Source organism: Sinocyclocheilus grahami, unplaced genomic scaffold, assembly GCF_001515645.1.
Source record: "Sinocyclocheilus grahami isolate Dianchi unplaced genomic scaffold, SAMN03320097.WGS_v1.1 scaffold1191.1, whole genome shotgun sequence".
In the NCBI taxonomy this organism is placed as follows: Eukaryota; Metazoa; Chordata; class Actinopteri; order Cypriniformes; family Cyprinidae; genus Sinocyclocheilus; species Sinocyclocheilus grahami.
The window spans coordinates 132,124-151,297 of record NW_015506370.1 but is presented as its reverse complement, the minus strand read 5'-3'; the positions used below and the strand labels follow the sequence as shown (position 1 = coordinate 151,297).

General features: G+C 43.6%; 6 non-coding genes across 6 annotated transcripts; all 6 read left to right on the top strand.

Moving 5' to 3' along the window:
- The first annotated feature begins 9,474 nt into the window (after window positions 1–9,474).
- On the top strand, window positions 9,475–9,546 carry trnaq-uug (transfer RNA glutamine (anticodon UUG)). Its single transcript has one exon. It is a non-coding gene; the product is annotated as a tRNA-Gln (tRNA).
- Window positions 9,547–11,071: 1,525 nt separating this feature from the next.
- trnaq-uug (transfer RNA glutamine (anticodon UUG)) lies at window positions 11,072–11,143 on the top strand. Its single transcript has one exon. It is a non-coding gene; the product is annotated as a tRNA-Gln (tRNA).
- Window positions 11,144–11,259: 116 nt separating this feature from the next.
- On the top strand, window positions 11,260–11,331 carry trnaq-cug (transfer RNA glutamine (anticodon CUG)). The gene has a single exon. It is a non-coding gene; the product is annotated as a tRNA-Gln (tRNA).
- An 838-nt stretch (window positions 11,332–12,169) lies between these two features.
- Window positions 12,170–12,241, top strand: trnaq-cug (transfer RNA glutamine (anticodon CUG)). Its single transcript has one exon. It is a non-coding gene; the product is annotated as a tRNA-Gln (tRNA).
- Window positions 12,242–14,142: 1,901 nt separating this feature from the next.
- Window positions 14,143–14,214, top strand: trnaq-uug (transfer RNA glutamine (anticodon UUG)). The gene has a single exon. It is a non-coding gene; the product is annotated as a tRNA-Gln (tRNA).
- Window positions 14,215–15,801: 1,587 nt separating this feature from the next.
- trnaq-cug (transfer RNA glutamine (anticodon CUG)) lies at window positions 15,802–15,873 on the top strand. The gene has a single exon. It is a non-coding gene; the product is annotated as a tRNA-Gln (tRNA).
- Window positions 15,874–19,174: the final 3,301 nt, after the last annotated feature.

Here is a 19,174-nt window from a genome sequence, read left to right as displayed (position 1 = left end):
GTCGGTCAGTCCGAGTCACATCGGTGACCGATGAATAGTGATCTCGCTTAGAGAGACCAATCCACTTAGAGTGTAAACTAAATAAGCCAATGCACATTGGCATGTGATGATTGCATCCAGCTGCCGCTGATCACAGCGTGAGCATTAAAAAGCAGCCAGTGCAACGCATACCAACTTTACGCTTCGGAGCCAAGAGACAACATCGTTCTGCTCCTACCAAACTGCTTAGTGTGTGACGAGTCTAGTGCACTCTTGCGGAGCTGATTTGCGCCTCAGAGCCTTTCTTCCCGGAGGTGCATGAGGAGCTCACCAGGTCATGGACGGCACCTTTTACTGCCGGAAACCGATCTGCTGGTTCCTCCTCCCTCACCACCCTCGATGGTGGTGCAGCTAGGGGGTATACAAGGGTCCCCCCTGTGGAGCGGTCGGTTGCGACGCAATTGTGTCCTAATACTGCCTCCACCCGGCAGGGCAAACCGTGCCTCCTCTCCCGGGTCTGTAGGTACTCGTCTAGCCTGTCCGGTGATGCTTATACAGCCTGTGGAGAAGCTGCCTCCGCCTTACACGCTGTTGCGACGCAATTGTGTCCTAATACTGCCTCCACCCGGCAGGGCAAACCGTGCCTCCTCTCCCGGGTCTGTAGGTACTCGTCTAGCCTGTCCGGTGATGCTTATACAGCCTGTGGAGAAGCTGCCTCCGCCTTACACGCTACGGCGTTACTGCAGGTTCATCTGCTAGCGCTACCCAACCCGTCTCGTTGGCTTCTGTAGACCATCAGTCTCGGCTATGCAATTTAGTTCGCCCAGCGTCCCCCCAAGTTCAGTGACATCCGCTTCATGACAGTGAAGGCGGCCGATGCTCCTGTCTTGCGTGCCCTGTCCGGTGATGCTTATACAGCCTGTGGAGAAGCTGCCTCCGCCTTACACGCTACGGCGTTACTGCAGGTTCATCTGCTAGCGCTACCCAACCCGTCTCGTTGGCTTCTTTAGACCATCAGTCTCGGCTATGCAATTTAGTTCGCCCAGCGTCCCCCCAAGTTCAGTGGCATCCGCTTCATGACAGTGAAGGCGGCCGATGCTCCTGTCTTGCGTGCGGAGATCACAGGCCTACTGGTGAAGGATGCGATAGAGCCGGTCCCTCCAGCCGATATGAATACAGGGTTATACACCCCTTACTTCATTGTACCCGAGAAAGGCAGTGGGTTACGACCAATCTTGTATCTGCGTGTCTCTAAACGGGCCCTTCGCCGGTTACCATTCAAGATGTTGACGCAGAAACGCATCTTCGGGTGCATCCGTCCCCAAGATTGCTTTGCAGCAGTCGGCCTGAAGGATGCGTACTTTCATGTGTCGATCCTTCCGCGCCCCAGTCCATTTCTGCAGTTCGCGTTCGAAGGACGAGCATATCAGTACGAGGTCCTGCCCTCCGGGCTGTCCCTGTCACCCTGTGTCTTCACGTAAGTTGCGGAGGCAGCCCTTGTTCCCCTGAGAGAACAGAGCGTTCGCATTCCCAACTACCTCAATGACTGGCTCATACTAGCTCAGTCTCAGCATCAGTTGTGTGCACATAGGGACTTGGTGCTTTCGCACCTCAGCCGGTTGGGCCTTCAGGTCAACTGGGAAAAGAGCAAACTCTCCCTGACACAGAGGATCTCTTTTCTCGGTATGGAGTTGGATTCGGTTGAACAGACGGATGCCTCCACCACCGGCTGGGGGGCCACGTACAATGGGCACGCAGTGTTGGGGGTATGGACGGGCCCCCAACTGCACTGGCATATCAGTTGCCTAGAGTTGTTAGCAGTGTGCCTTGCCTTGAACCATCTCAAAGGGTGCTTACGAGGCAAGCACGTGCTGGTCCGCATGGACAACACGGCGACTGTTGCGTACATCAACCGACAAGGTGGTCTAACAACTCGCCCGCCACCTCCTCCTTTGGAGTCAGAAGCTTCTGAGGTCACTTCATGCCATTCACATTCCGGGTTTGCTCAACCGTACGGCCGACGAGCTGTCACGAGCTACGCTCCCGGGAGAATGGAGACTCAATCCCCAGATGGTCCAGCTGTTTAGGAGACATTTCGGAGCCGCTCATGTAGACCTGTTTGCCTCTCCAGAGACCTCTCACTGCCAGTTGTTCTACTCCATGACCGAGGGAACACTCGGCACGGACGGCTCCTCGCGACAGCCCCTCCCTGGCAGATTCCTCTGAGGAAGGATCTACTGTCTCAGAGAAGGGGCACCCTGTGGCACCCGCGTCCAGTCCTCTGAAAACTTCAAGTCTGGTCCCTGGATGGGACGCGGAGGCTCCTGGTGACCTACCCCAAGAGGTAGTTGACACCATCACTTCGGCGAGAGCACCGTTTACGAGACACGCTTATGCCTTGAAGTGGAACCTGTTCGTTGAGTGGAGTTCTTCTCGTCAGGAAGAACCCCGGAGATGCCCGATCGAGGTCGTGCTTTCCTTTTTGCAGCAAGGGTTGGAGCGAAGGCTATCTCCCTCCACCCTTAAAGTCTATGTCGCTGCGATTGCTGCTAACCATGACACCGTGGAAGGGAAGTCGGTAGGGAAGCATGATCTGGTCATCAGGTTCCTTAGGGGGGCGAGAAGGTTAAATCCTCCCCGGCCCTCCTCTATACCCTCTTAGGACCTATCTCAAGTGCTCAAAACACAACAGCAGGGCCCATTTGAGCCTTTGCTGTCAGTCAAGCTAAAACTTGAGATGCTACGTAGACTGGACACAAAGCTTTAGGACCTCAGACCAGCTCTTTGTCTGTTATGGAGGCCGGCAGAAGGGGAATGCCGTCTCTAAGCATAGGATTGTTGCCCACTGGATTGTGGATGCCATCACCCTGGCTTATCAGGCACAGGGAGTGCCCTGCCCGCTCAGGTTGCGAGCTCACTCTACTAGGAGTGTTGCATACTCGTGGGTGCTGGCTCGTGGTGCCTCGCTGACAGATGTTTGTAGAGCTGCGACCTGGGTGACCCACAACACGTTCGCTAGATTCTATAGCCTTCGTGTGGAGCCGGTAACCTCCTGTGTTTTCACCTCAAACGGGTAGAGGCGCTGAGAGACCCCGGTTTAGTGTCAGCTTGCTAAAACTGCTCCAGAGTGTCCATATTGATGGCCCTGTCGAGCTCCTCCGTCCTCTCGGCAGCCAGACGTGGTGGAACGTCCGCCGCCAGGCTCTCACTCGCTGAATCCGTGAGAACCGGTAGAGGGCTGGGTTCCATATGTAGAGGCATAAGTGGTTCCCATATGTGTAAAGTCCACGGTATAGCCTCAGCGGCAGCTGGATGCAATCATTGCATGCCAATGTGCATTGGCTCGTTTAGTTTACACTTGAAGTGGATTGGTCTCTCTAAGTGAGATCCCAAATCGTCGGTCACCGACGTGACGTCTCCGTTCCCTCTTTCAGGGAATGAGGGTTACATAAGTAACCGAGACGTTCTTAGCAATGCATATTACTAACCAAAAATTAAGTTTTAATATATTTACAGTAGGAAAATTACAAAATATATCCATGGAACATGATCTTTACTTAATATCCTAATGATTTTTGGCATAATAGAAAAATCTATAATTTTGACCCATACAATGTAAGTAGTAAGTAACCGGTAGCTTATGACAACTTGATTGATGACTTTGACCTTATAATTATATCCATATGTGACCGGTGACATCATAATTATTTCCATATGCGAAAATCGGCGCGCGTGAAATTCAGCCGTCAACCTTTGAGCTCCGGGGGATGAAATATGTTGTTTTTGTACGTGTCCAGCGGATGACAGGAGATAAATTAATTCCTGAGAAATGTTTTTGAAGATTTTATGGACCGTTCCCACATACGGACGCATCTGCGGTGTACGTGCCCGTGAGGGGTGTCCGGTTGCTGTGTGTTATGCTCGCTCTCTCTCTCTCTATGGGAGCTGTGAGAAAAACAAGGACGTGTTGATGAAGAATAAACAGAATAAATAAACAATTTTAACAGATCGTGAGTATATGTGTGTACTGGTGCATATACTACTTTATAAAAAGATTCTCAGCATAATAATGAATTGAAAATAAATCAATAAAAATATAATTTGTGTGTGTGTGTCGCGCCCCCATTTAATCTTAATTATGAGGACTCAAAACTTTTTTCTCTGAAATTACGTCATTATATCAGTGTAATATCCATGTCATTATACAAATTTGTGCTCTGATAAATCATATAAACAAGCACACACATACATAAACATTACAGGCTAAAAGAGACTTATCCCCATTTTAAAGAATATGACAGCATGTTACTAAAGCAAATCATTCATTTTAAACAACTATTCAACATTTATTTAAGCTTATTGAACTTATAAAACACATCGTAGTAACAAACATTTGATTAAATCATTTATCATACATTTTAATCATGTATTCAACATTTATTTATGTTTATTGAACTTAAACAGTCGCGCCCCCATTTAATCTTAATTATGAGGACTCAAAACTTTTTTCTCTGATATTACGTCGTTATATCAGTGTAATATCCATGTCATTATACAAATTTGTGCTCTGATAAATCATATAAACAAGCACACACATACATAAACATTACAGGCTAAAAGAGACTTATCCCCATTTTAAAGAATATGACAGCATGTTACTAAAGCAAATCATTCATTTTAAACAACTATTCAACATTTATTTAAGCTTATTGAACTTATAAAACACATCGTAGTAACAAACATTTGATTAAATCATTTATCATACATTTTAATCATGTATTCAACATTTATTTATGTTTATTGAACTTATTGAACACATTTTAAACAAGCATTTTAAACGAAAATTTTAGTTCCCTTTCATGGGAACTTCGAACTGCGTCCTCTAGGGGTCGCTATGGGGAACGCCTCGTCGTGACTCGTATCTGAAGCATACATTGAAAAAACACCAACTCGTTGGCCGGCGACAGCCATGACGTCACTACCGGTGCGACTACAGTATAAATCGGTGCCGGGAGCTACACATCGTTTTCTTCTTCGTCTTCATTGACTGTTCAACAAACATTTGATTAAATCATTTATCATACATTTTAATCATGTATTCAACATTTATTTATGTTTATTGAACTTAAACACATTTTAAACTAAAATTTTAGTTTTTCACTAACTACGCATAAACATCGTTTTCACAAAAACACAAACATGTACAATCATGTCAAACATCTCCAGTGCACCAGTGATTATACATAACATACTTTATAAAAAAATAAACATTTACTATAGTTTCATTTGACAATAAAAATGCTTTACATTATTCTGGGTCCAACGACGTTCATACCCTCGAGTAAAATGTTTACAAATTGTACATAAGTTGGCTAATTAAATCCTGCTTTGAACTCTTCTCACTAACAGAAGTGAAATGTCATTCTGAGGCGGTCATGCTGACACACGCACATGCATACACACACACACACACACACACACACACACACGCATGCATGCACGCACATACACCTTGGTTTTTGTTTTCTGGGGACGATCCATAGGCGTAATGATTTTGTACTGTACAAACACCTGGCCGTCACACAAAAATCTCTGCATATGCTTACATTTTTAACTAAATTGTTTGTAAGCTATCTTAATTATGAGGACTCAAAACTCAGTAATTTCATCATAAACACATTTACGTTGTTATATCAGAGTAGTTATACAAATTTGTGTCCTGATAAGTCATATAAACAAGCACGCACGTACATAAACATTTCGCGCTAAAGAGAGACTTATCTCTATTTTAAATAATAAAATATATAACATTTAACATGTTACTGAAGCAAATAATTTATACATTGAAACATGTATTCAACACGTATTTAAGCTTATTGATCTTATAAAGGAGATAGTAGCAAATAAAACTTTAATTATATATAACATGTTGTATAAAATAAACATTTAATATAGTTTTAGGTCACAATAAATATGAAAAATGATGCCTTACCTTTTTTTTAGAGTGCTAAGAGATAGAACTTTACGCAACGATGTCCAAACATGAATGAAATGCTTCCAAAATAAAATAAAACTAAATAAAACTAAATAAAAATGTTTAAGTTGAATCATAAACAAATCTCACAGGTCCTCGTACGGGTATTCTCCTATATGTGAAACTGAGGGTCTGCTTCAGAGCCTTCACAGTGAGGGAGGAGTTCCAGACAGATGATCTAAAAGAATGGTTTAAATGTGCTACATGTATTTCAAAGCATAACATTAATGTAAAGTTTAAATAAGCAGTATCCCTACATCTGATGTCCGGCGGTCTTAAATTTCATCTAAAGTATCATTTATATTAGATTTATTTCGCATCAAACACTTTAGATTCTTTAAAAGTTTCTTATTTTAAGCATAATCTTCAAAGTTTTAATACCATCACACACACACACACACACAATGTAGCATAAAACAATACACTTAAAATATTGTTATATTATTAATTTAATTAAATTATGTTAATTATTTGAACTAACAGTTGACATTCTACGTTATCCACCATCACCTTATGAACATAACATTTCAAACATGTTTTGCCTTACAATTACATATATTTATAAATAATTTCACATATTTTAAATCATTATTGCACGGGCTGTTTATGCCATGGAAAGAAATATTTATTTTATTTATCTTATTTCAAAGCATATTCCAGCTTAAAAGGTTAAATAAAAAAGTGTCCATATCTTAGATTATTACTAGGGTCAGCATGTAGCTATGATCTAGTTCTACACTTATATAGTTGTATATGATCTAATTTTTCTGAACCGACCTTTATCAGAGTGATAAATATCATATACTATCAATATACTATTGGTTATCTACTCGGAAATATATGTAGACAGACCATATGTAACCGCTTGTCTGCTAATCTTTGAAAAGAGAGATTTTAACTTTGACAGGAGCTAGTCCTTTGCCCAAATAACGTTCCAGTTCATTGAAAATGTTTGTTTAAACACCAACTTGTCAGGCTTAAGTCAACTACAGATATGAGAAAAGACATTCCAAATGCGACTCATGTCACCATGATACGTATTCTTCGGAAACCTGCTGATATTTGGGGGTTGTAAAATTTCTTATTTTTACAAAGATTCAATTTAAATTCAATTCCTAGTAAATATAAGACCAAACATTATATTACAAAAGAATCATATTGACAAATGTGGTTTTAGCGTTTTTAAAAATAGGGAATGCCTACTCCAAACAGTTCCTCCACTAACACACACACACACAATGACGCGCACACACACATTTGAATGAAAGGTTACCAAATGCATTTTCATACCGTTGTGTTCTGACACAATGTCATTAATCGGTTCTCTTTGTTTTATAAGATTCAGTTTTATAATTGTGATAAATAACACCATGAAATGAGAATCAGGACACTTTTTTGTTTTTAAACCCAGATTTGAACTCAGATCGCTGGCTTCAGAGTCCAGAGTGCTAACCATTACACCATGGAACCATGACGTGCACACACACATTTGAATGAAAGGTTACCAAATGCATTTTCATACCGTTGTGTTCTGACACAATGTCATTAATCGGTTCTCTTTGTTTTATAAGATTCAGTTTTATAATTGTGATAAATATGTGATCAATAACACCATGAAATGAGAATCAGGACACTTTTTTGTTTTTAAACCCAGATTTGAACTCAGATCGCTGGCTTCAGAGTCCAGAGTGCTAACCATTACACCATGGAACCATGACAAAAGCTCACAGGGCCGCAAAGACTAAATCACTTACAGGCTCGCCAGCAGAACCCCCACCAAACATGTACTTTTTTTTTTCCTGCCGCAACAAAGCACACCAGATGAAGAGTTAATACTTCATAAAGCATGTAGAATTGAGTCTCTTCATATAGGGTGTCTAATCAGTGTGAATTGCTTGCATGTGCATCTAATCAGAAGTCAGGTGATTTAGAGCACTGCCAAGTATTCTGGGATATGGAGTCCAGGGTGGCCCTATTTGAAATCTGAGATGCTTGCTGGGAACTATTAATCGGTTCTCTTTGTTTTATAAGATTCAGTTTTATAATTGTGATAAATAACACCATGAAATGAGAATCAGGACACTTTTTTGTTTTTAAACCCAGATTTGAACTCAGATCGCTGGCTTCAGAGTCCAGAGTGCTAACCATTACACCATGGAACCATGACAAAAGCTCACAGGGCCGCAAAGACTAAATCACTTACAGGCTCGCCAGCAGAACCCCCACCAAACATGTACTTTTTTTTTTCCTGCCGCAACAAAGCACACCAGATGAAGAGTTAATACTTCATAAAGCATGTAGAATTGAGTCTCTTCATATAGGGTGTCTAATCAGTGTGAATTGCTTGCATGTGCATCTAATCAGAAGTCAGGTGATTTAGAGCACTGCCAAGTATTCTGGGATATGGAGTCCAGGGTGGCCCTATTTGAAATCTGAGATGCTTGCTGGGAACTGTAGTTCACTGACCTAACACCCGCATTATTTAGACCCCCAAATAAAACCAAGTCCCACTCGGATAATGAACGCCTCGGAGAAAAATCATTTGAAATGTAGGTTTGTCAAAAAGGAAGAATAATATTTTATCTGGTTTATTTGTATTTAAAAATAAATACATAAAAATCACTTTTTGGCAGAAGTGAGCACCAGAAGCTCTCGTAAGTCATGCCTCTTCGCAGCGTCAACCGTAAAAGGTCACGACCCAGCTTGGAGAATGCAGGTATTGATCCAGCTTTCTCTCGCATGCTAAGCAAGCGCTCTACCATTTGAGCTAATTCCCCAGTCAGTGGTGGAGTGACTTCCGTCGCTCCAAAAGACGCCTTCGAAGAGTGAACGCTATTATTACGGGCTTGGAGAAAAGTGGCCATCTCTCCTCTGTTTTGGCACCTTTGCACTGGCCGCCATTCAGTTGTAGAATTAACAGAGAGATTGTGCTTTTGTTTTTAAGGCCTTTCTTAAAAAGGTCCCGGGTTCAAATCCCGGATGAGCCCGTGGTGAGGCTTGGTCCTGAAGCTGTTGTGTCTCTTTAAGTTCACGAGCAATCAGGAAGTTTTGGGTCAATTAGGCAGAATCCCAGATAAAGCAAGTCCTGTTTGCTCAGTTGTTTAGAGTGTGGTACTAATAATGCTGAGGTCACGGGATCGCTCCTCGTACGGGCCAGTCTCTTTTGTTCTCTGGTGGCTCAGCTCTCCTCTTCTGGAACAGTAACGGGTGGTCTCACGGAAATCCCCGCTGGCTAAACAGCTTGACATTGTGGCAGAAATAGCTCAGTTGGGAGAGTGTTAAACATGAAGATCTAATGAACCCTGGTTCGATTCTAGGTTTAGACAGATGTCCGCTGCCTTTTCCTTTTGTTCGAGGGGGCAAGTGACCAAAATTCACTGGGTTCCAACCCGTCTGTCTAACTGCTTCCCCACAGCCACAGCGCTATCTGCCTCCCAGAAGGCCGCCAGCGGAGCCGAATTGGTTCCATGGTGTAATGGTTAGCTCGCTGGACTTTGAATCCAGTGATCTGAGTTCAAATCTCAGTGGAACCTGCGTGCTTTCTTGCGACAGGAAAATAAAAAAAAGTACATGTTTGGTGGTGGTTCTGCTGGCGAGCCTGTAAGTGATTTAGTCTTTGCAGCCCTGTGAGCAGCTGCTGTTCCATGGTGTAATGGTTAGCACTCTGAATCTAGCGATCCGAGTTCAAATCTTGGTGGGACCTGTTTTGCAACCAATTTGTGCAGGACCCGGTCTGAAATACTTTTCGGCAGCAGTGAGCCCCAAAAGCTCACGTAGGGAGTGTCGTTTCGCGGCGTCAACATACAATCTGTCTCTATAGGGAAGTGAGCATAAAAGGGCAGGACCCAGCTTGGAGATTGCATGCATCGATCCCATTTCCTCTCGCATGCTAAGCAAGTGCGCTACCATTTGAGCTAATTTCCCTAAAAGTGGAAGTGCGACTTCCATTGCTCCAAAAGACCCTTCGAAGAGTGAACGCTATTATAACTGGCTTGAAGAAAAGTGGCCATCTCTCTTTTATGCTGGCCCCTTTGCAAAGTCAATGGCCGCCATTTAGTTGCAGAATTAACAGAGAGATTGTGCTTTTGTTTTTAAGGACCTTCTTCATCTTGGTACCCCAGTATATATGTGTGTGGATTCCTGTATTACGTAGGCTACCTTTGGATCACTCAGGTCATGCAGCCAACTTCTCCCCTTTGTTTCCCACACTGGCTTAAAATCTAAGGGACATCTGACTGCTTCAGCTGTCCTCCCTAAGATCCCTCTACATGTTAGGTTCAGCCCCAATTTTAAATCCATTCAGAGGCCAACTTTCATTTGTTTCTTTTTACACTGTCTCGAGGTGTTTGATTACTTCCATGTTAGTTCATGTTCCTTCTTTTTTTGTTGCTGTAGTTGTTCTTTTTTTCTCGGCTAGGTGTTTGTGCAGACCAGCTCATTGGTCTAGGGGTACGATTTTCACTTTGGGTGTGAGAGGTCCTTGTGTCAAATCCCAGACGAGCCCGTGGTGAGGCTTGGTCCTGAAGCTGTTGTGTCTGGTTAGGGTCAATAGCAATAAGGAAGTTTTGAGTCAATCACATGATAAGCGATCGCTCTACAATTTGAGCTAATTTCCCTGGTCGTGGTGGAGTGACTTCCATTGCTCCAAAAGACACCTTCGAAATGCGAGCGCTATTATAATGTGCTTGAAGAAAAGTGGCAATCTCTCCTATGTGCTGGCACCTTTGCACTGGCCGCCATTTAGTTGTAGAATTAACAGAGAGATTGTGCTTTTGTTTTTAAGGCCCTTCTTGGTATTGTTACCCCAGTATATATATGTGTGTGGATTCCTGTATTACGTAGGCTACCTTTGGATCACTCAGGCCGTGCAGCCAACTTGTCCCCTCTGTTTCCCACAGGGGCATCTGAATTGTATAGCAAATTTGAAAATGATATTAAAATAAAACAAATGTAAAAATTCAAAACTATAATAACCTTGTTTCCAACCCCTCTGTCTAACTGCTTCCCCACAGCCACAGCGCTATCTGCCTCCCAGAAGGCCACCAGTGGAGCCGTATCGGTTCCATGTTGTAATGGTTAGCGTGCTGGATTTTGAATCCAGTGACCCGAGGTCAAATCTCGGTGGAACCTGCGTGCTTTGTTGCGGCAGGAAAAGAAAAAAAAGTACATGTTTGGTGGTGGTTCTTCTGGCGAACCTGTAAGTGATTTAGTCTTTGTGGCCTGTGAGAAACAGCTGGTTGTGTCTTGGTTCCATGGTGTAATGGTAAGCACTCTGGACTCTGAATCCAGCAATCTGAGTTCAAATCTCGGTGGGACCTGTTTTGCCACCAATTTGCGCAGGACCCGGTCCTAAATTCTTTTCGGCAGCAGTGAGCCCCAATAGCTCACATAGGTTATGCCGCTTTGCAGCATCTGTCTCTATAGGGAATTGAGCGTAAAAGAGTACGACCCAGCTTGGAGAATGCAGGCATCGATCCCGCTTCCTCTCGCATGCTAAGCGAGCACTCTACCATTTGAGCTAATTCCCCTGTCAGTGGTGGAGCGACTTCCATCGCTCAAAAAGACGCCTTCGAGGAGTGAACGCTATTATTCCGGGCTTGGAGAAAAGTGGCCATCTCTCCTCTGTTTTGGCACCTTTGCACTGGCCGCAATTTAGCTGTAGAATTAACAGAGAGATTGTGCTTTTGTTTTTAAGGCCCTTCTTGGTATTGTTACCCCAGTATATATGTGTGTGGATTCCTGTATTATGCAGGCTACCTTTGGATCACTCAGGTCGTGCAGCCAACTTCTCCCCTCTGTTTCCCACAGGGGCATCTGAATTGTATAGCAAATTTGAAAACGATATTAAAATAAAACAAATGTAAAAATTCAAAACTATAATAACCTTGTTTCCAACCCCTCTGTCTAACTGCTTCCCCACAGCCACAGCGCTATCTGCCTCCCAGAAGGCCACCAGTGGAGCCGTATCGGTTCCATGTTGTAATGGTTAGCGTGCTGGATTTTGAATCCAGTGACCCGAGGTTAAATCTCGGTGGAACCTGCGTGCTTTGTTGCGGCAGGAAAAGAAAAAAAAGTACATGTTTGGTGGGGGTTCTTCTGGCGAACCTGTAAGTGATTTAGTCTTTGTGGCCTGTGAGAAACAGCTGGTTGTGTCTTGGTTCCATGGTGTAATGGTAAGCACTCTGGACTCTGAATCCAGCAATCTGAGTTCAAATCTCGGTGGGACCTGTTTTGCCACCAATTTGCGCAGGACCCGGTCCTAAATTATTTTCGGCAGCAGTGAGCCCCAAAAGCTCACATAGGTTATGCCGCTTCGTGGCGTCTGTCTCTATAGGGAATTGAGTGTAACGCCTGTTTCACACATACTCCGTCTGCTGTGCGTGTGCTTTGCGGTTTTTTTTACGCACCCATGCTAACGGATTAGAGCTTTCACACTGCACGCGGTTGCGGTCCGTCAGTGCGTTCCAGGTGCGGTGCTTCTGCAGCAGTGCAGCGATCGTTTATGCGCCGAGTCTATTTTTGCTGTGCTGCACGCGCTGAATTAAAGTGACAGCGCTTTGTTCGCGGTAAAAATGAACATGGATTGAGACTGAAATGTAGTAATTTCACAATAGATAGATATAATTAAAGTCTACTGTGTTTCACGGGCTTTTTGGCTAGGTTTAAAACAAATAAAAGTGCACTTTTAGATAAACAAGGCAACATATGCACTTGTGTCTTGTGGAGGTAGAAAAACAAAGTTCTTTAAGACCCGCGGGACTGTTTGTAATAAAGATTTAAATGTAAAAGCCACGAGAGCCGAATGTTTCTGTCAGTGGTAAGTTTTAATTTAAAATATTTGTGATAACCTAACACAAGAAAGCTATATGCTGTGTTCAAATGTGTTTTGCCACCAATTTGCGCAGGACCCGGTCCTAAATTCTTTTCGGCAGCAGTGAGCCCCAATAGCTCACATAGGTTATGCCGCTTTGCAGCATCTGTCTCTATAGGGAATTGAGCGTAAAAGAGTACGACCCAGCTTGGAGAATGCAGGCATCGATCCCGCTTCCTCTCGCATGCTAAGCGAGCACTCTACCATTTGAGCTAATTCCCCTGTCAGTGGTGGAGCGACTTCCATCGCTCAAAAAGACGCCTTCGAGGAGTGAACGCTATTATTCCGGGCTTGGAGAAAAGTGGCCATCTCTCCTCTGTTTTGGCACCTTTGCACTGGCCGCAATTTAGCTGTAGAATTAACAGAGAGATTGTGCTTTTGTTTTTAAGGCCCTTCTTGGTATTGTTACCCCAGTATATATGTGTGTGGATTCCTGTATTATGCAGGCTACCTTTGGATCACTCAGGTCGTGCAGCCAACTTCTCCCCTCTGTTTCCCACAGGGGCATCTGAATTGTATAGCAAATTTGAAAACGATATTAAAATAAAACAAATGTAAAAATTCAAAACTATAATAACCTTGTTTCCAACCCCTCTGTCTAACTGCTTCCCCACAGCCACAGCGCTATCTGCCTCCCAGAAGGCCACCAGTGGAGCCGTATCGGTTCCATGTTGTAATGGTTAGCGTGCTGGATTTACACTGCAGACGGAGTCTGTGTGAAACAGGCATTAAAGGGTACGACCTAGCTTGGAGAATGCAGGCGTCGATCCCGCTTCCTCTCGCATGCTAAGCGAGCACTCTACCATTTGAGCTAATTCCCCTGTCAGTGGTAGAGCGACTTCCATCACTCCAAAAGACGCCTTCGAAGAGTGAACGCTATTATTACGGGCTTGGAGAAAAGTGGCCATCTCTCCTCTGTTTTGGCACCCTTGCACTGGCCGCCATTTAGTCATAGAATTAACAGAGAGATTGTGCTTTTGTTTTTAAGGCCCTTCTTGGTATTGTTACCCCAGTATATATGTGTGTGGATTCCTGTATTACGTAGGCTACCTTTGGATCACTCAGGTCATGCAGGCAACTTTTCCCCTCTGTTTCCCACAGGGGCATCTGAATTGTATAGCAAATTTGAAAACGATATTAAAATAAAACAAATGTAAAAATTCAAAACTATAATAACCTTGTTTCCAACCCCTCTGTCTAACTGCTCCCCCACAGCCACAGCGCTATCTGCCTCCCAGAAGGCCACTGTGGAGCCGTGGGTTCCATGTTGTAATGGTTAGCGTGCTGGATTTTGAATCCAGTGACCCGAGGTCAAATCTCGGTGGAACCTGCGTGCTTTGTTGCGGCTGGAAAAGGGGAAAAAAGTACATGTTTGGTGGTGGTTCTTCTGGCGAACCTGTAAGAGATTTAGTCTTTGTGGCCTGTGAGAAACAGCTGTATTTGTCTTGGTTCCATTGTGTAATGGTAAGCACTCTGGACTCTGAATCCAGCGACCCGAGTTCAAATTTAGGTGGGACCTGTTTTGCCACCAATTTGCACAGGACCCGCAGCAGTGAGCACCAGAAGCTCACGTAGGGAGTGCCTCTTCGCGGCGTCAACACACATTCTGTCTCTATAGGGAATTGAGCGTAAAAGAGTATGACCCAGCTTGGAGAATGCAGGCATCGATCCCGCTTCCTCTTGCAGGGTAGGGTTCGATCCCTGCACGGGCCAGCCTCTTTTGTTCTCTGGGAGCTCAGCTGTGCTCTTCAGGCAAATTGACAGGTGGTCTCACGGAAATACCCGCTGTTTAAACAGTGTGAGGTTGTGGCCAAAAGAGCTAATTTGGTAGAGCTTTAGACTGAAAATCTAAAGGTCCCGGGTTTCGGCAGAAGACACTCGTCTTTTCCTATTGTTCGAGGGGGCCAGTAACCAAAATTCACTGGGTTCCAGCCCCCACTTCTAACTGCTTCCCCACAGTCACAGCACTATCTGCCTCTCAGATGGCCACCAACAAAGCTGTGTTGGTTCCATGGTGTAATGGTTAGCACTCTGGGCTTTGAATCCAGAGAATCTTGAATTCTAATTCTGTGTGCTTTCTTGCGGCTGGAAAAGAAAAAAAGCACAACTTTGGTGGTGGTGCTGTTGGCGAGCCTGTAAGTGATTTAGTCTTTGTGGCCCTGTGAGCAAAGGCTGCTCCTGTGAAGGTTCCATGGTGTAATGGTTAGCACTCTGAATCCAGCGATCCTCGTTCAAATCTTGGTGGGACCTGTTTTGCCACCAATTTGCAACATCTGACTGTGTTTGATTACTTCCATGTTAGTTCATGTTCCTTCTTTTGTTGTTGCTGTAATTGTTCTTTATTCTCAGCTAGACTCCTGCCAGTGCAGGCTCATTGGTCTAGGGGTATGATTCTCCTTTTGGGTGCGAGAGGTCCCGGGTTCAATCCCGGACGAGCCCATAGTGAGGTTTGGACCATAAGCTCTATTTTCACTTTAGGGTCACGAACAATCAGGAAGTTTTTGGTCAATCGGGCAGAAGCCCAAGCAAAACCAGGCCGGTTAGAGCGTGGTGCTAATAACGCCAAGGTCGCGGGTTCAGTCCCCGTACGGGCCAGCTTCTTTTGATCACTGGGAGCTCAGCTCTGCCCTGGAGCTCAGCTCTGCTCTTCAGGCAAATTGACAGGTGGTCTCACGGAAATACCCGCTGTCTAAACAGTGTGAGGTTGTGGCCAAAAGAGCTAATTTGGTAGAGCTTTAGACTGAAAATCTAAAGGTCTCTGGTTAGATCCCGGGTTTCGGCAGATGACACTCGTCTTTTCCTATTGTTCGAGGGGGCCAGTAACCAAAATTCACTGGGTTCCAGCCCCTACTTCTAACTGCTTCCCCACAGTCACAGCGCTACCTCCCTCTCAGATGGCCACCAACAAAGCTGTGTTGGTTCCATGGTGTAATGGATAGCATGCTGGACTCTGAATCCAGCGATTCGAGTTCAAATCTTGGTGGGACCTATTTAGCCACCACTCTCCGCAGCGTCAAGGCACATTCTGTCTCTATAGAGAATTGAGCGTAAAAGGGTACAACCCAGCTTGGAGAACGCAGGCGTCGATCCCACTTCCTCTCGCATGCTAAGCAAGCCCTCTACCATTTGAGCTAATTCCCCTCTCACTTCCATCGCTCCAAAAGATGCCTTTGAAGAGTGAACGCTATTATTTCCTTGAAGAAAAGTGGCCATCTCTCATCTGTTTTGTCACCTTGGTGTAGCACAGGTGATTAAGTCACACTGAAAGAGTTGGAAATTAATTATTAAACAAAACACACACAATACATAACAGTGATTTATTTCATTTTATTACAATTTTTTCTTTAAATTCATAAAAGAAAGGGAAGTGTTTTCTTTTGGGGGAAAATAATATGTTTTCATTTGATTTTCGTTTATTTGAGTCTTTGTATTCAATTGCAACATGTATGTGAAAAAAAGTGGTTCTGGCCCTTTAGGTCTGCTCTCCCGATAACATGTTCCCCTGCAGAGGGAGAGTTGAATCCTCCTCCATTTTGTGAAAGGGGGACAGAGTAGAGCTGACGCAGATTAGTGTAACTGAAGATCACCATTTGTCACTATTCATAAAATCATCGATTGACATGGATTTGGTGAGTGTTTAATGATTTTGGTATGATTTTATCGAAGTTTGTCGAACGCTAATCTGATAACGATCAGTAAACAAGTTTCTATGCAGTTATGGGATAAAATCTCTTTGCATGTTTTATGTAGAATCTTGAGTTTATACTAATGTATTTATGGTTTAATATGGGTTTTGTCCTAATTTATATTCTGTCAACGTTGTATTTGAGTTTAATTTGATTTATATTGATAATTGTTTTGTGAGAATGCTATTTGAGTTAATTGCTTTGAGAAGAAAATTCAGCAGACAGCTGTGTCTTAATTGTTACATCTCTTTGCAAATTAAACATGAAAATATTCCTGTTATTGTTTGGCCTAAAATACAGGTCAGGTTTTTGTTGCGGTGGAATGGAAAGTTCTAGAAATCAGTTGATGGCGAGTCCCCCACGGATCTGGACACTCAGTAGACTGAATAAGCTTCTCATCGTGAAACTACGGTTTTCTGCCATACGAGGTGGGATCTCAGCTTACTTGTTATAGTTATTTTATTTTTTCCATCTTCACGGTTGAAAGTATGGGGAAATTCTCTTCCTGGACTGTCTAAGGGACCTATTTTTTTTATGCCCAACTACGTGGAGCAGATTTAACGTTTAACTGTTTTTTTCCCTCTGACCGTTGGGGAAAAAAACCAAACTGATTTTTTTATTTAAAGAGACTAAAGAAAGGAACTATATGATTTGACAAAATTTGACTATGGAAGAAACCGAGATTTCATTGGATTGGGTCTTTATTGACTGTGAAACTTAATTGATTTACGTTGTGATTTTTGTGAGTTACAAATTTCATGTATGGGTAAGATTTACCAAACTGATCTTACGTACTTGTAGATATATTTAGTGTGTTTACGAGATGCACCCATAGAGTTTTGTATTTGTTGTACAACCTCACATTTGTACACTGTGATACCGGTATACTGTTTTTTTTCTGTTACACAACTGTGTATATATTTTTTTTTATCTCCTTCAACATTGGCCATTTCTCATAGTAAATAACCAGCTGGTGTATACATATAAAAAGAAAACACTGAATACTGTATTTGCTCTAGCCTTTATTTACATTATTTACAGGCTCCATAGTCGAACCTAACTGGTCCAAATAACATCCATAGTTGCACTTCCGAAAAATTTGGAAAAACAACAACAAAAATAATAACTCTAAATACTTATTGGTGCAAACGGGTGTTACAGAAAACCTTGGCGAGCCAGCCAGGAGCCTGTCGTACAGATAGTTCAGAATAAACTTGATAGGGGTATTTAAGCTAATTTAGAAATGGAAGTAGTGCACACTGAAGGTGTTTGCGTCCGCAACGCTGTGATAATCAGTGGTCTCACTCACACTGAGAGAGATGATGAAGTGCTGAAACACCTGACAGATTATGGCTCAGTTGAACAATACATCCGTATTGATGACCTTAAGACAGAGTTTCACAGACAACTCATCATTGAATTCAGGCATGACTCAGCAATGCAATCAATAGAACCTTCTCTTCCCAGTACCTTTCAGAGCCCTACCTCAGCTGATGTTACTTACAGTATTACGTCCCTTACCAGTGTGTATACACCGGCAGCCAGCAGCAGTGCAACCCACACTTTCATTGAAGGGCTACGAGAAATGTCAAAAGTAACAGGCAAGCCGATGGAAGAGCTTTTGCAGCATGAGTTGGCTAAACTTACAGCCTCTGCTGTATCTCTTCCACAGACTGAATCTGAGTTTCTGGCAACTGAGCCTGATTACGTAGGCTCCCAGAAAAGAGTAGTAGGGCGGACTACAATGGTAAACCCACACAGTGATGTCACACCCTCTAATGAGTCAATCATCTTTCAGCCAAAGTCTAACAATTCTTTGCCACAGTTTAGTACATCACCTTCAAGGTCCAATGCTTATGTGAGCACACCACTGAAAGTAACAGTGAGTGATGTGACTCCAGCTGAAGTGCAGCGATTAGTTGTTGAGCATATTGTGAGAAGTGAAGATACTCCTTCACATTCCCTTGCTTCAATGCGCTTGAGACCTTTCTCAGGAAAGCCCTCATACTCAGCTAATGAGTTGGACTATGATACTTGGCGCACAAACGTTGAATTCCTCTTGACTGACTTCACCCTCTCGGATGTGCAACGCTCACGACGTATTTTGGACAGTCTCCTCCCATTGTGATATTGTGAAACACTTAAGTCCTCATTCCCCTCCAAGTGATTATCTTGAGCTCCTAGACTCAGCTTTCGGTATGGTGGAGGATGCAGATGAGCTCTTTGCAAAGTTTATGAGTACATTCCAAAATGCTGGTGAGAAACCATCACAGTTCTTGCACAGATTGCAAAAGGTCCTGGGCGCAGCCATTAAGAGAGGCGGTGTTTCTGCAACTGAACGTGATCGGCACTTGCTAAAACAATTTTGCCGGGGGTGCTGGGACAATGCTTTATTAACTGAGCTTCAGCTAGAGCAGAAAATAAATAATCCACCTGCATTCTCCGATTTGCTACTGCTGTTGCGAACAGAAGAAGATAAGCAAGCTATAAAATCAGTGCGAATGAACCAACATTTGGGCACTGCCAAGCACTCTTCAGGACCCCCAAGGCGTGTTGTGTCAAACCTCCACTCTATTAGTGCTGTGTTTTCTGCTGAGAAGTGTG